This window comes from Hesperophylax consimilis, chromosome 3 (assembly GCF_061612785.1).
Source record: "Hesperophylax consimilis isolate HC1 chromosome 3, BYU_Hcon_1.0, whole genome shotgun sequence".
NCBI lineage: Eukaryota > Metazoa > Arthropoda > Insecta > Trichoptera > Limnephilidae > Hesperophylax > Hesperophylax consimilis.
The window spans coordinates 30739490-30755733 of NC_142838.1; the positions used below are offsets into that span (position 1 = coordinate 30739490).

At 33.4% G+C, this 16244-nt stretch overlaps 1 protein-coding gene and 1 non-coding gene across 3 annotated transcripts in view; one reads left to right on the top strand and one right to left on the bottom strand.

Moving 5' to 3' along the window:
* The window catches only part of LOC149425260 (uncharacterized), a 282468-nt gene that overhangs the window by 43115 nt on the left and 223109 nt on the right, over positions 1-16244 (top strand). The window lies entirely within an intron of this gene.
* Positions 756-827, bottom strand: TRNAG-UCC (transfer RNA glycine (anticodon UCC)). Its single transcript has one exon. It is a non-coding gene; the product is annotated as a tRNA-Gly (tRNA).

Consider the following 16244-nt stretch of genomic DNA (forward strand, 5'->3'; position numbering starts at 1 on the left):
AGCGGCTCTACATCGGAATTTGAACATGCTAGGTCGAGATAAGAGTAAGGCAAATAAAATTAAAAAAAGTGGGTGTGTCAAGCCTACGCAAGACAGAAGTGAAACTTCTAGTTTCAGCTGATGCTTGGCGTGGCGCAGTTCGCTGGTGTCTGAGAGAGAGGAAAGAAGAGAAGAGAGAGAACGTTCGTGAGCGGCTCCCCCACCTCAACAAGGTTTCACTTCAAAAATGCCACAGCCGAGAATCGAACCTCGCTTAACTGATTGAAAGCCAACCACGCTGAGCACCAACTGTAAGCAAAGCCGCATAAATTGATTATATTATGTAGGTTCTGAAAATATGAGAGCTTGTTATGTTTTATAATGTTACCTACATCACACCCAAAATATAATATATTTTTAAAAATAATGTACAATGTACAGAAATAGAATCCCACACAAGATCGCGTAGTGCGCTCTAGCGAACGGATATTTTATCAGAGGGAGATAGTTTTAATTTTTTTTTCTGTAAATTATTACATATTATCAAAATAAATAAATTAATTAAATAAATGTAATACAATTATCATAATATACGGATTAGATAATAATTTTAATCCAACACAATAACGCAAAGCGCGCTCTAGCGGAGTAATGTTTTATCACAGTGAGATAAGTGTTTTTATTATTTTGCAATATTATTTTCTTTTAAAAAATGTTCTGACCTACTAAAAAATAAGATATTTAATGAAAAAGGCGTTAAAAACAAAAAAATAATGTGCGATGGCCGAGAATCGAACTCGGATCAACTGCTTGGAAGGCAGCTATGCTGACCATTACACCACCAACGCCAGTTGTCGGGATGAGCTAAGAAGCATTTATATGTTACTTCAAAACTTTGACTAGATCAAATGAACTTTAATCGGTGGTGGGGGTACCCGCATTTTCGTTTCGGTCATGAGTCGGTTTTACTCCGGTCCTCGAAATTGCATGACGCGCGTAAAGAAGTTTCACTTCAAAAATATTATTTTTTCATCCTAATAGCGCGAAATCTGATTTTGAAAAATAAGGGTGGAGTTCCAAGCAAATAGCGTGCTTAAAATTAATATTAACTATTTAACACCTGGATTCAGAAAAGCTGCTTCCCTTTAGGTTAGTGAGCTTTTTTTGAGAATGGTTGGAACTTTGGCCCCAGATTCAAAGAATGCTGGTTTTAAAGCCGGAGTACAAACAACAATTGTACTATTTAATGTATTATATAAATACCATTTTATCTGATTAAGAGATCCTTAGGGAGTGACCAGCATCAAGAATGGTAACGTTGCGTAAAATAAAAAAAAGTTAAAAGTTTCCCCAACACAGATGAACTATTATCGTGAAGGACAATATACAATCTCTATTTAAACATAATTGAATTGTCAGTTAGTAGTTATCCTATCTTCACATTATCATTCCATCGCGGATTATTTTTTTTATTAAAATCCTGTTAAAAGGGCGATAGCAGGCCATTTCCTCATGATCTATTAGTATTTTCATAAAACATGAGAATGTGTGTTCATGCAGCTGCGTTTATCCTGTTATTATATAATGACGAAATGCGAAAATATTTGAATTTTTATGAACACGTGTTACGAAATCGCCATAATACATTCGTGTTTTACTGATAATTTATGATGACAAATGTCAATTCATTTGTTAAAGAGCAGTCCCGATTTAACAGGAATATTAATAATTTGAAGAGATTCTTAATAAATTAGGGGAATTTTATATAAGTAAGTTTTCTCTGCATACGCGGTTAAATCTTAACTATCAATTAACGATTTTTAACTCAAAAATCAATGTTCGTACTGCATTCTCGTATAATCCAATATAAAAATTCAAATTCTTAGAACCATCATAAAATACGACTTATTGAATTATAATTACGTTGTATGTTCAAATTTTATTTACATAGTGTTGAAATTTCCTCTTAAATTATCTTTTATCTATCGCCAAATGTAAATTGGTAAGCATTTTATAAGAATTTTTTTCAATATATCTACAATCGTCATCAGTCCATGACCCACCACTGTTGGATGAAGGCTTTCGCAAGCTGGTTGCACTATTCTCAGACCCGTGCTTTTCGGAGCTACGCGTTACATTTTTTGTAACAAAGAGGTCTAATAATACCTTTAAAATAGTTCACCCTAATATTAAGTAGTTCAACTACTTAGATGAAAAATGTTTTTAAAACTCGCCGACGCAAATTCGCGCTAAAATTACGCTGCGGAGATCGACTACATTGTAAAATTCAAATGTGTAAATCATTACGCTACGGAGACCGACAATATTGTCAAATTCAAATACGTAAATCATTACGCTACGGAGACCGACTACATTGTCAAATTCAAATGCGTAAATCATTACGCTACGGAGACCGACTATATTATCAAATTCAAATGCGTAAATCATTACGCTGCGGAGACCGACTATACTGTAAACACTTTCTTTTGAGAAAAATTTATCATTCTAAATATTTATTTCTTTAAAAAAAATTATAAGGATTTTGACATTGTTCGCTAAGCTCCCGGGAAAAGAGCTCGTTAAAGTAGTAAAAACAAGCAATTCTACATCAATTCGTTTTTGAAGCTAAGAGCGTCAAACTTAAAATTAAGAACGAACACTAGAAATACCACGAAATACGAAAGAGAATGTGAATAATTGAATACTTAACAAGTCTTGATTCGTCTCTGATGTTCCTTATAGCTACGGGAAACTTGAGGGAGGGGGGACTTCGTCAAAAATAATTATTGCAGAGGGGGAGGTAGGGGGAACGGGAGAAACGATGGGAGGAAGGAAACCCTTGAAAGCATGAAAGGAGAAGATAGGGAAAGGAATTATTATTATATCCCATTTTAACCAACCCGAATGAAGGGCGATAATTTTAATTTGTTTCCATCGTTAACCATTCTAAGTCGTATTTTAAAATATACACATTTTGTAATCTTACAAAATATACATTAATCAGTGTTTCTATTTGGTTTTCAATTATTATTACAACTCAATCATGGAATGATATTTTTTATTAGTTATTCAAATTAGACACTGCAGAAATAGTGATATTTACCGACGGCAATATTCATTCGACAAGACCTCGTTAAATTTGAATTTCGTGAAACGGGTAAAAATAATTGTATGTTATTTAATATTCTTACTTTTTTTAATTAATCACATTGCTCGTTCAATATTTTTCATTAATCTATCGATGCCCATCCCATGTACCGGACAGTATATGGATGAACCTAAATAATTATTAGAATAATTACGGAAATATTTATCTGTTATCACACATTTTACGATGGCAAATCCTTTATGAGGTTTATCACAGGACGCGTATCATATGTCAAAAGGGATTAAACGGTAGTAATTTTATTTTGGTTATTTTTCTAGGGTTCTTAGTGATCACATGTAACATGTGTAGAAATTGTAGAATTTTAACCCAATAAGTAGTGAAACAACTGGCCCAATCAGCAGTGATGGTTTTTCTGGGGAGAAGTCGAGAATAGAAAGGGAGTTTTTTGTAAAAAAGTTAGAAATCTAGGGATTTTGCGGACGAGGATTTTGTGTAATCATGCATTTTGTTAGGTGACCATCCGTGAGCGATGTGTTAAAAGCTGATGTGTAGAAACATAGTTTGTCGGGAATGGTTTGGGTTTGTGAATTATTGTATGTTGGGAAGAGGATTTCCAATGTTTTCATAAACTAATGTATCTATCTGGCTATGGCCTGGTAGCCTGATACACCAGTATTTAGTAATGGTATCACTAGGCTTATCTTGCCAAGGCTCTTAACAGAGATCAACTGGCCTGTATCTCAGTTGCATCTTAAACTTGGCTTGGGAGATATTTACATCTATCAAGTTGTTTTCTGATACGAGCCATGGCAAGATAGGTATAAGCCTAGTGTTACCATCAATAAAAAAACTAACGTACTATCTTTGCTCATTTTACCTTTAGTTTTTGTGTACCAACAGTTTTTATATATCACGATAAGGTATACATATTACACAATAAAAAGTTGTTTTGTAGGGGGTATTAAGTGTCATTAAATAATATTGTTTTGCCAAATTTCTACGACCTTCGTGGTCAAGGGTAAGGCTCTCGACTAGCAAACTGGAGATCGAGTGTTCGAATACCGACGTGCGCAAGTAAATTTTATTTGATTCATTTATGTTATTTTACAATTTGCTCATTTAAAATAATATATAGTATATTTGCGGTACGTTGCAGAGTGGAAGATAATCTCAGTATCGCCTTGGTGTAAGACCTTCATTCAAAATTGAAACGTTGCTTGAAATGTATTTGTATAAGCCAGAATTTACAGTCAATATCACAGGTGTAGGTGTCCAGTACAGCCCAGATGGGCTTTTACATGGAATCAGTGAGTGAACTTTTAATACATTACTAATCAACGATCGCAGAGAATTGTTTGGACCAAGGATTATGATATAATCGCTTACTTCCCCACCAATAAAAGTGTTTTAATTTTTTGCGTCTGATAAACAACCATTTACCATACATCATTGATTGTTTATCAGTTGTGTAAAATTTAAAACAAGTTTATTGGTAATGTCCTAAGACTTGTAAGCAAACTATTCTTTGTATCCGGCGTTGTCCGTGTTTCGTATCTAACCAAAGACGTTGTTTTTTTATAGTCATTTTCAAGCACACGTAGGCGGGTCGAATACTCCGCTTGAAACATGGTGACATTAAATGGACCATGCGAAAAGCAGTTTGTGTCACACAAATAAACTGTTCTTTCGACTTGTTCAATTGTCATGAATATCTCAGTGTTAATAATTGTTTTATCGTCAAAAGTATAAATGTTCAAATTTTTTAAAATATTTCAAATTAATGATTTATAATATATTATTATTAATAATGTTATTTTATTAAAAGTAGTATAAACAACTACAATAATGCCTACAGACACAAAACTAATAATTTGGAACGTATTAAAAAAAATTGACTATTCAATAATTTGGATGGTACAAATGTACGTACCTACAAAAAATTCAATTTATTACCAACCAACTTTACTGCGATACTGTAGGTATCTACTTTTGATTTCACACAGGCACAAACACAAAGGACCTTGATTGGGAGCTCGAGTCAAAGCCTTGTTGAAATGAATATTCGTTATAATAGAAAATTACCCTTTGCGCTGCAATAATTACAATTACCTTTCCCAATTCAACCCGCCAAATCAACAAAAATATTATAATTCCATCATCCGCCTTTAGCTGCGGGCAAGCTTCATGAAAAAAAACTATTTTCAAGTTAGTAGGTCAAACATTTTTTTTCATAATCATCATTGGATTTACAGCACTCGGTGAGTCCACATGGTATTCAGTCTAAATTTCCCGCAATCTTCCTTCAGTTCGTTAATGTGGTCCGGGTGGTTCGATTTACATCTATTCAACGTGTCTGCATAAAACAGCCCGTCACAGATAGCTGTGCACGGTTATATTTAACATGTGGCTTTAGCTTTGTTTACTATGAACTGCCATACACATCAATATATAGCGGATAACGCGCATGTGACGTCAGAGGCAAACGTGTTCGGAAATGCAGCGGATTCGCCAGCCCGAAGCTGTAGCCACATTGCTTGTCTACGGCAGCTTCGTTTCTTCCCCCAATCACCCACTAATAAAGAAATATTATTATTCAATGTAGTAATATTTTAATATGTGTAGCCGGATAATTGTATCAAACCATATAGCTCTCACAACAATCGTAGCCGTTCAGCATCGTGAGCAGCTATCTGTGGCGGGCTTGGTCAATCGTCACCCCTTTGCATTGCAGGCTTATACTATAAATCTTTTTGAAGGTTCATTATCTTTCATCCTATCTACATGAATATGCCGCATCCAACTGAAACCTTCCAAATCTTGTCAATTTCATGAACAATTGGTACTTAAGTCTGTGGTGCCTATACCATCTCCATCACCCAAGAATCATCAAAGATTCATCGTATGATCTTCTGCATAAACACATTAATTTCATTTTGATGCGAGGGCCCGGGAATCTACCTTTATAATATACCTGTATGATGATTATAAATGATTTCAAAATTATTATGTATTCATTTGCTAAATTTTAACTGATTACCCCTCTTTCAGCAGAGTGTTCGCATTCATCTTGTTTGTTTCCAATATCAATGGATTATTATTATAATAATTGTAGTCTGTTCATCAATACATTCAGCAGTTGGAAAATAGCACCAATCAACATTGATCAGCGTTAATTACTGTGTATGTTGGATCAAATTACTAACTCTTCATTTCAGACACGAGAGATGATAATATACCGAAATGATAAGCAGAACATGCAGAATCTTAATTATCAAACAAGAATTTATTGAATTATATTCTCTCGATGAAACTAATCGTCCAATTATTAACTAAATAAACTAACTACTAACTAGCGAAACTGATTAGTTACTTATTTAATTTCAATCGCAGTATTTTAAGGTTGATAATATGCTGATAAATTATGGGTTTGATCACAAATTGGATTGATCACAAAGTATCAATCTCAAGAAAGACATGTTTCTTTATTTCTATCTTAATGTGATCCGCACTTGAGGCGTTCACAAAAGCCACCCTTATTAACCATCACGCCATTTCTCCGGATAGGTAGGGAGAGATGATGAACTGCCACACAACTCTTTCCTGGAGTACTTAATTATTCATACGTCTCGTATACAATATCCAACATCGCAACGGGGCAAGCTAAAGTAATGCATACAGGCAACTTCTGCAACATCCAAGGTTCTGCAGTGCCTCCTCTTACTGCGCCACATACTTCTGGGGCAGGACACGGAAGTTAACTAACGTCATTGTTGTGGCAGCAATCTAGTGCTCAGCTCTCCACTCAATAAGCGATGGATGCAGATGCAAAGCCCACCCTGAAAGGAAGATCCTAATTTAATTTAATTTTTCTATGTAATTGTATATTATGTCTCATGTAAGCTATCATTCAGGAGTAAGATGTCAATCGGGAACAAGCTGGGTTTGCACACTGCTGGATTAAAATTTAAAATACAATAAATAATGGCTTCATATGAACCGACTTAAGAATTTGACATAAACTGAAAGAATAGTTTTTGATATTCTTTAAATAACTTTGTTGTTACACATTACTTACTAGTTATTTTAGTAGCTTATTGCCGACTAATAGATCTTAGGCAGACTGCAAACATAAACGGTACCTAGGCAAAATGTTCCTCCTTTATCGAACTTGGATAATAATTCAAGTCCTAACGACCTGTTAGGTTAACTTGCAAACTAGATTGATTATCTCTTCACCTATTCACTAATCATCAACAAAGTTCAAGCTTTTATCGGATACACTGCACGGAGAGAAATCGATTTTTCCTCCCAAGATAAATTAACAGGATTTATTAATAAAACATCAAGTTAAGATTGTTTTATCGAATTGCCTCATTAACATATCATGACGATACAAAATTTTTTTGTTTTAATTCAAAAATATTCAGATTTTAATTAACAAATGTTCCGACATCATTATAATATATTCATAATTTACTAAAATTTTTTCAAGAAACCTGTTAATTCATTCGTTAGACCTGCAATTATGTTTATAACTGGAATTACTAATTATTTGAAAAGATTCTTAATAAATTAGCGATATCCATTTTTCTCCGTGTAAGCATGCTGAAGTGATTGCGTTTTAACCCCTTTAGCTTCCGACATTTTGCTATCTATTTCTCTAGGAGCACTGTCAAAATATCGTTTTCGCGGAAAATATTTTTCAATTTTATTTGATTCCAGATAATTTCACTGTTTTTGAACATATTTCAAAATAAATTACTGTCCTTGGAAGCAGATGAAAGACTCTCTAAAGAAATTTTTAATCCCAAACAAATATAAAGTGTTTAAAGTTGCTTACTCTGTATGTAATTACTACTTTACACAAAGCTAATAAACACATTTAACTATAAAAAAACATTTTTATTTATTGTTTTTGTGTTTTATTTGTATAACTACATTTATCTAAAAAAAAAATATTCCTTGAAAGTCGAAACAGCTGTAACAATAAAAAAAAAAAAAACAAAAATACTTGCAGAACATAAATATTATATTATTAAATTGGATTTTAATTAAATTTAAAGAAAAATGTAGTACAAAAGATATTTTTACTACTCTTTTATTCGTTTTATATAAAAATATTTACTTAAAAAATTGCAAGCCTTGACAAATAAATTGACAAAATCTTGTCTAGTGTCATAGAATTTTTAAATTTTATTCGGGAGCGTTTATCTGTATAAAAAATAACGCACACTGAAAGCGCGGTATTCTTACTATTGAAATCATATTTCTCGCCGTAATAAAACATGAGATGGCATAACATTTACGAGATCCTGCTAGGCTGGGATATATATCTCCCAACAGGACTCTACGGTTGTTCGCTGTCTGTGAAGAATATCAAGCAAAACTGCCCGAGCGGTTTTCTTAATGTTTTTATTACCATTAGGTGTATAGAGGTATGTTAACGAGAATTGTATTTGTCATATATTTATATAATTCACAGTGTTCCAAAACCAAGTATTAAAAAATAACTCAAGATAACCCAAGAAAAAATAAAAAATTCAAACAAAGCAGTTCTAAATACAATTTTTTTTAATAAAAATTGTGTAGTGTTATCGTAGCTTTAATTTTGCGAGTTGATTGCTCGTTTTGGGATAACATCTGAGAAGCGCTAGGTATGTGCTTAGTAACAATAGTTGTTCATCTGGAAACATGTTCCAACTATCGTTGAATAGATAAACAAATAAAAGGAAATTGAAATAAATAAAAAATAAGCAAGGAATTTAAAATAACTTTTTTTTTATTTGGGCACTAATGAAAAAGTTTTTTATGTATAATCACACCCCAAAGTTTCGCGGTATGAGTGTGGAATACGGTGTATATATTTACATTTTAATCTAAGTTATAAATTTCATGAAACATTTAAATACAAAGCATAATTTCATAGACTGAATACCCTCGCGTTTGTATGCTATAATTAACTAGGAGACTTACCTCCCTTGTTAGTAAATACTATGCAGTTACCCGCATAATATGTTTATAGATATTAGAATATAGTAATTAATTCTACTCCGTCTAATGAGTATATTCTCAGTACAGTCACTACAGAATTATTCAGATTCGACGCTATCAGACATGTAGCTAGAGGGAAATTTTCTTAGATTTGTTACGTGTTGTTCTTGTCACACATTGAAATGGAAGCTACTAGATAAACCTCCACCTACGAGTAACAAAAATATAATGATTTAACAAAATAAGCATACAAGTATGTACGGTTGGTAATCGTGTAATCCAGAGCATCAGGTTCCCACTATAAGCATCATTTTTTGCTAAGAATGATTTGCAGTTGGAGGAATTCAAATAATACTGAATGATCATTCTTGACCTGTGAATGTTTTTCCTGCTTTCGTTCTCGGCATGATTTTTTTCAGAGAAATAGCCGGATTGCTACCCTCTTCTCTTTACTTCTAGCAGTTGTTGCTTCGATTTTATGGGTTCAGTTGTAGCTGTACCTGAACGTGGGCAACGCGTTCAACCGACACAGATCCGAGTGTCATCGAGGAATATGAATAATGACTAGGCGAGTACTTCTACTACACCCTCGCAATCAGGTTACCCCAGGTAGTCTCGCAAAGTGCTTATAGCCGTGGTTGTGGAGACCAGCTCTCTACAAAATGCCTGCGATATGTCCTCTAATACTTCGAACATCTTGCAACAATTGATGAAAACCCCGAGAAGCCTGGTGTGGTCAAGGGGGTTTAGTGACGAACATAGTGAAAAACGCAATACGAAGCTCAGCGATACTAGCTCTCTTGCGAGACAGTGTAATATACTCTGTACTTCCATATCTACCTGATAATTCTTTTTATACTGCCGTACTAAACACAATGGGGGAATCTACCTCTTTAGGTATTTTTAAGATTTTTTGAAGATATCGGTTAATTTTTATATTCTGCATGGGTAAAATCATGGCGGCCGATACTTTAACAGAGGTATCTACATATTTTTGAAAATGATGGCAATTTTATAGGATTTGGAGGTTTTCTGTTTGGTAAACTGCAATTTACCAAGGTAATTTAGCGGTATCTGCTACAGTTATCGCCGATATGGCTAGGTATTTTTACATACCCCCAGAATGCATTGGTTATTATTTCCAGATTAAATATTTATATTCAGAGAGGGGTAACTTCATTTTTTCAAATACTGACGTAAATAATAAATATCGCCGGTGATTTGTTAAAACCTTTCAGGCCACATTTTTTGAGAATGTTGGTTTTCTATGGTTTCACATAGACTAGTCTTCAAAGTACATTTTAATACTAAAAACTAAATTTTTTCTTACATTTTTACTCTGACCTCCAGATTCCTACCCACCCCTCACACATTTTCCTTTCCCAAATAGACCCCCACACAGCATCCCGAAGATAACGTAAGCCCTTACAGAGGAATTATTTTCCTTCGGGCCTCCTGTGTGGAGTTAATTTAAAAAAAAAAAAACAATTCATAAAGCCACGAAATTGAAAGAATATATTTTAACACGTTAACCGAAAATAAAAATAAAAATTCTAGAAAAAAAACCGTGCAAGTTTCCTTAATTGATATAAAAACTACGAGTTTTAAGAAAGATATCGAAATCCAAAATTATTGTATTTTTACAATAGTTGACATTTATACAATAAATTCAACGGAATATTCACCAAAATTTTTTTCAGCATATTTTTTCTTATTGAGCCCCGTTAGATGGAACCAACAATATGCCAAGTGTATTTTTAATAGCTTCATTGATCATTGACTTTGGATAAAAACATTGAGAATCCAGATAAAAAGTTGAACGATAAACAGATTTTCTGCTTCACAGTAAAACAATATCGTATTATAATTACGCAGTTAGAAATAAATGGCTTTATGAGGGAAAGCCTGGTTTTTATGCACGAATTCAATCTCGCGTACTCAATTCATTTGCTTTCTGCTTCGATAATTTAATGAAACAATCCAGTATTTATGGTTTCTTACTATACAGGCAGCGAGTTCTCAAGCTCGGTACATTTAATGTTTATCTTACGTATTTACTTGACTGTCTGCCTTTGTTTAATTTAACCGCGCGAATGACGTTAAATTAAATGCAAGGTAAAAAACGCTACACGATTCAACTTGGAATGTTTTCTCGAAATCCAGTTTGGACTCTGGCGAAGAAAAACAGTGATTTGGGACAAAAAACGGTCTGTTTCGAGAACAATCAAGAGTGGAGAACGAGAAGATAGTTCGAGAGAAGCCGTTGAAATCTTATTGTGAGGGTGAATATAAGGATTTTAGAGAAAAAGTGGATGCCCTTTGACAAAATCTTTTCAAGTGTGTGTTTGATTTACGATGCAGATAATGAAGTAGGTATCAAATGTGGTCACACATTGGTCACAAACTGTTATTTTGTAGAGCACAAAGAGTACAAAAATGACTTCGCCTTAAGTTCAGTATTTATCAGATAAACGTTAAATTGGACCCGATTTTAAATAAATTAATAATATTTCAAATCACTAAGTTTTCTTCGTGTGGTCAAAATATGTGGGGGTTCACCGGAGGGGGTACAACATTAAATCAGACAGTAAGTTTGATATTAGGTACATTCCTGTTTATAAAGATGCTCTATTCTCCGCTCTTTTTGTTTAATGAAAACCTCTATTACCGTCTTGTTGAAATATGGCCATTGAAAATAATGTATACCATTGCATAAAATTCACTAGATTTCATTCCCTTTTCCAAAAAAAAACGCCCTTTCTCCCTTTAAAATTCAAAATCCCTAGATGTGGGAACTACTCCCCATTGCGATACAATGCTCAACAACATTCATGACATTTTTCGGAAATGTGTGTGAGACTTTTAATAATAATAATAATAAGAATTTATTCCAGAATGTATGCAGGGGTAGTGCAATGCAATACATTCCATATTTGAAATAATATACATAATAAGTAATAAAAATAATAATAAGGTTGGTAATAACATAGGTGATTCCGACAGGCACAAAAAAGCGGAATTTAAGTGAAAAAAGATAAAATATAAACACAAAAATGAGCGTGAACAGCCGTTTATGGGGGATATTTGCACATCTCCCGTCTCCAGAGGGCCATCAGAGGGGACTCCATCCAGGCAACCATGGCAGCGATGATTTTGTTACTAGATTGGCGTAGTCTGCGCCATAAGCTTCCCATGTGATGGCGGAGAAGCGCTCTGAAAGAGTGTACTCGTCCCTCCAGGAACATTTCCTTGGCGCTGCAGTATCTCGGTAGGCAGAATAGTTGGCGATATGCATTATTGTATGCAACTTTTATTTTATGCCATTGGGATGATGTGTAATCCACCCACAGCTCTGACGTATACAGCGAAGTGCAAAATGCATTGAAGAGTATCTTTTTCACGTTTGTACTGCAGAGATAAAAACACCTTGACAGCATACCTGCTCTAACGGATATCGCTCTTCTTTGCCTTTCCACATCCTCGATGTCTTTCAGGTCGTCTGTGATAATATGTCCCAGGTATTTGACGCTACGACTAACATCCATTTTCCTTCCATCTAGCCATACTGAAGGTGTTAGCATGTTTTCGTTTTTGCATTTGAAAACCATAACTATTGATTTGGACGTATTATATACAAGGTTATTGTGAGATGTAAATGAACTTCGTATTATGATTAGCCATGTCGGAAATTTTGTAGGTTGTTCGGCGCCCGCGAGCACTTATTAACTGGCGCTACTCGTACCAACATATATAATATACATTTCACTTCAATTCCTGATTATTCTAGTAACTTTCAATCCCCTCGTTTCCCTTTGCCTCAATTTGAGCTGAAGCACTTGTTTCTGGTGCCAATGACCAAATAAAATACATTTATTCTCTATTCAATGTCTGGTGCACTGTCCTAATTACCAATTAGCACTTGAAATCGTATATTTAATTTATTTATATCCTGACGAAGACATGGTTGTTCCGAAATCGATTGCATTTTAAGTAAGCTAATGCATCAACACAAAGTTACTATTTTCTACTTATTTTATTTAAAATTAATTCAATTAATCGAATATCTTATCATAGCTTCATCCGCAGTAAACGCTTCTCTTTGTGAAAACTATCGACTTTTTGAAGTGAGTTTCTCCCAGTACATGAAAGAAGAAGAAAAACTGATCTTTGAAAAAGGCAATTACTGTTAATTTGAAAAGTTCGACCATCAATCACTCGGGCCGTTGAGAAAGCCAACGTGGAGCTAAAAAGCAAAAAACAACAATAAAACCCATGAACCTGACTACCTACCCCTCCTCCTTCTCGTAGCATTTTTGAATAATAATAGAAACCACATGTCATCGCCTTCAGACACAATAGTAAATGACTGTTTTATGGAGAACCCGTCTTGTTCTTTGACCACAAATAATAGTGGCGCTTCTTCAGTACAATAATGCATTTCCTAGTTTGTGTTTGTTTGCCCCGTTGTGGCATTAACGATCATAATAATATGATTAGCCTTACTAATAAATGTGGTGTAAGGTTTATGCAACAAATAAACAACAGTGTATGTAAAAAGCTACCAATAAACTAAAATTGTCTAAACTGACGTTTAATAGTCTTAAAAAGTTATACACATTCAGCCTTACTAAAAATTGTGGTATAAATATGACGAGGCGCGTAAGGTCAGAACAGTAAAAACTTGCCTTATTACAATGGCGTTTGTTTGGTTAAAACGGTCTTAAACAAGGCTCGAGGCCGGTTTTACTACACCAACGTTGAGCGAGCGTCTAACTAGTAAGACGGATTGTAGGTATATGAAGCTGAAGAGAGTAGTTTATTTGTTTCATGAACTTGGAATTTCTCATCGAATTTCGGAATACTTCCAAGGTATTTAAAATTTGCTATGTATTTACCATTTTTGAAGATGTCGTCAAAATAAATACCATCTTAGAAACAAGATAAAATTACTTTTCAGATTTTTGTATTTGAAATACACATTCAATTTTATTTGTGTTCTTTTTCGTCAGTTTTAATCCAGTATAATGTTGTGAATATAGTTTCATGTTATCGGAAAAAGCGAGGTTATTTCGAACTTTTTTTATTTACTTTTACCGCGAGAATTTAATAAAACTTCAATGAAAGTGATGTTCTTTAATAACATAAATGCCTTATGCATGTGTAAAAAATGTTTAAAAAATCAACCTATTATTACAATTTAAATTGTGATAAAATTAATCCAAAATGTCAGATGTTTTTGGTTACTCTCTGGGAATTATATAATTTTTAATGGTTTGAACGAGATGAAAAAGTGAAGTGACTGTTGCAAATTTCTTAAATAAAATTATGTTTTATGAATTTTTAATTCTTTGAAATTTTTAGAAGTTTTGATGCAAAGTAGCCACTTTGTGGAAACTTATATCAAACAAACATTAAGATAGGTACCAAAATAACTTTAATAATACATAATTATTTTTTATTCAAAAATGTTGCTCTGTTCATATAAAAATATGATTTGAATGGCTATTATCCCTTTAAAACGCAGAACTAAAAGGCTTTTTGGTCCATGTTTTAGCAAGGAATGTAATTTTTTTCGATGATTTTGGATATATATTGGTTTGTGTTTTTTACGATATCATTGTATGGGTAATTTTTTTCTTCTTTTGATAAGCAAATAAATACTTTTAAATTCTTTCAGTTACCCAAATATTACAACTATAGTATCCATTTATTGGATAACTGCCTGATAATATGTAATTAATTTAGGTTTCAAAAAAATTTCCTTTGATTTTAAGAAAAGGTTAAAAGGGGTTTGATTTGATGGAATATATACTAAATCTCGTTCTATTTGCTCTTTTAAATTAATTTAAATACTAAAACAATTTTTCAAATCAATTCTGAATATTTAATAACTATTTAAGGCGATGCCACACGTAGTAATGCAAAATCGTGTGTTTTTGGTTTGAAAATTTGGTCGCCTAGAAATGTTTCAGATGCTTTAATTAAATACTGCGAGTAAAATACATCTTGGCCATTGAAATAATCGAGTATTTTTAGATAAATCTTTTTATAAACCCAGAAAAAAACAATGTAAAGGCCTATGAAAACTGCTTTAAAATTCCAAATCTCCTACTTACGAACCCATTTTCGGTTATGATTTTATTGTATAGTGTGGCAAATTAAGTTATTTATAAAATGATCGAAAAAAAATTAAATATTTATTCTTGAACATCCACAAAAAAAAATAAAAGGCACTTTCTGGTCATGTTTTTTTCTTGCATAAATCAAAACAGGTGGATGGTGCCTTAAATATAATGGTTTATACGCAGTTTTTTGGTGTAGTTTATTTAAATATAAAATTTTAAATTTTAAATATAATTATTACCTCTCGAAACCCACGATGTTAATCTCCAAGGAGTTAAAAAAGTTAGCTTCCTATAATTATATTACAACGAACCAAGCATACTCCAAAATATTATTATTCGTAATACACGTTCTTCCACACGTGAGCCCCATTGCACTACGCAAACATTGCATACCATAATTTAGCTTTTGGAATGTAGGATACTTATTAATTACGAACATAAATGAACAGTGCAAGCAGCAAGGAAACGCCTGATATTATAATATTCGGGAAATCCAGCACTGTGGCCTAATTTCTATTTTCTATGTAAATTTTCCGTTTGACTTTGCGAACTACCCCCGTAGCGCAGGCAAGTGTTTGGCTGACAGCACTTTACAGCAACAGAGTCAATACTTTTATTTATTTATCAATGTTGTCGTAACTTACCACAGCTGTGAAGTTATGCGGTGAAGTTCCAAACTCGGCGAACACAATAAATCACACAACTCGAACTGAAAAGTTACAGAAAAAACTTACAAGTTTACAGAGAGGTAATTTAAAGTAAGATGTTTTCCAATTTGACGTTAATTTTAATAACCATTTTCTAAATAATTTTTGTCAATCTAATCTAAAGGTCGCTTCTGATCGATTACAAAAACATACTTTTAATAAAGTTACTTTATAAAAAACGTCAGTGAATTGAAGGCTTCACAAGTGTGGTAAGAACAGCTTTTATAGAGGGCAGGTTGGGATGAGAAGTAATTTGATACTCGTGAGTTCTGTTACGTCTTATCAAAGTGAACGAAGGTTCTGAGGCTGAAACAGGAGGTTCTAGTTTGAGGC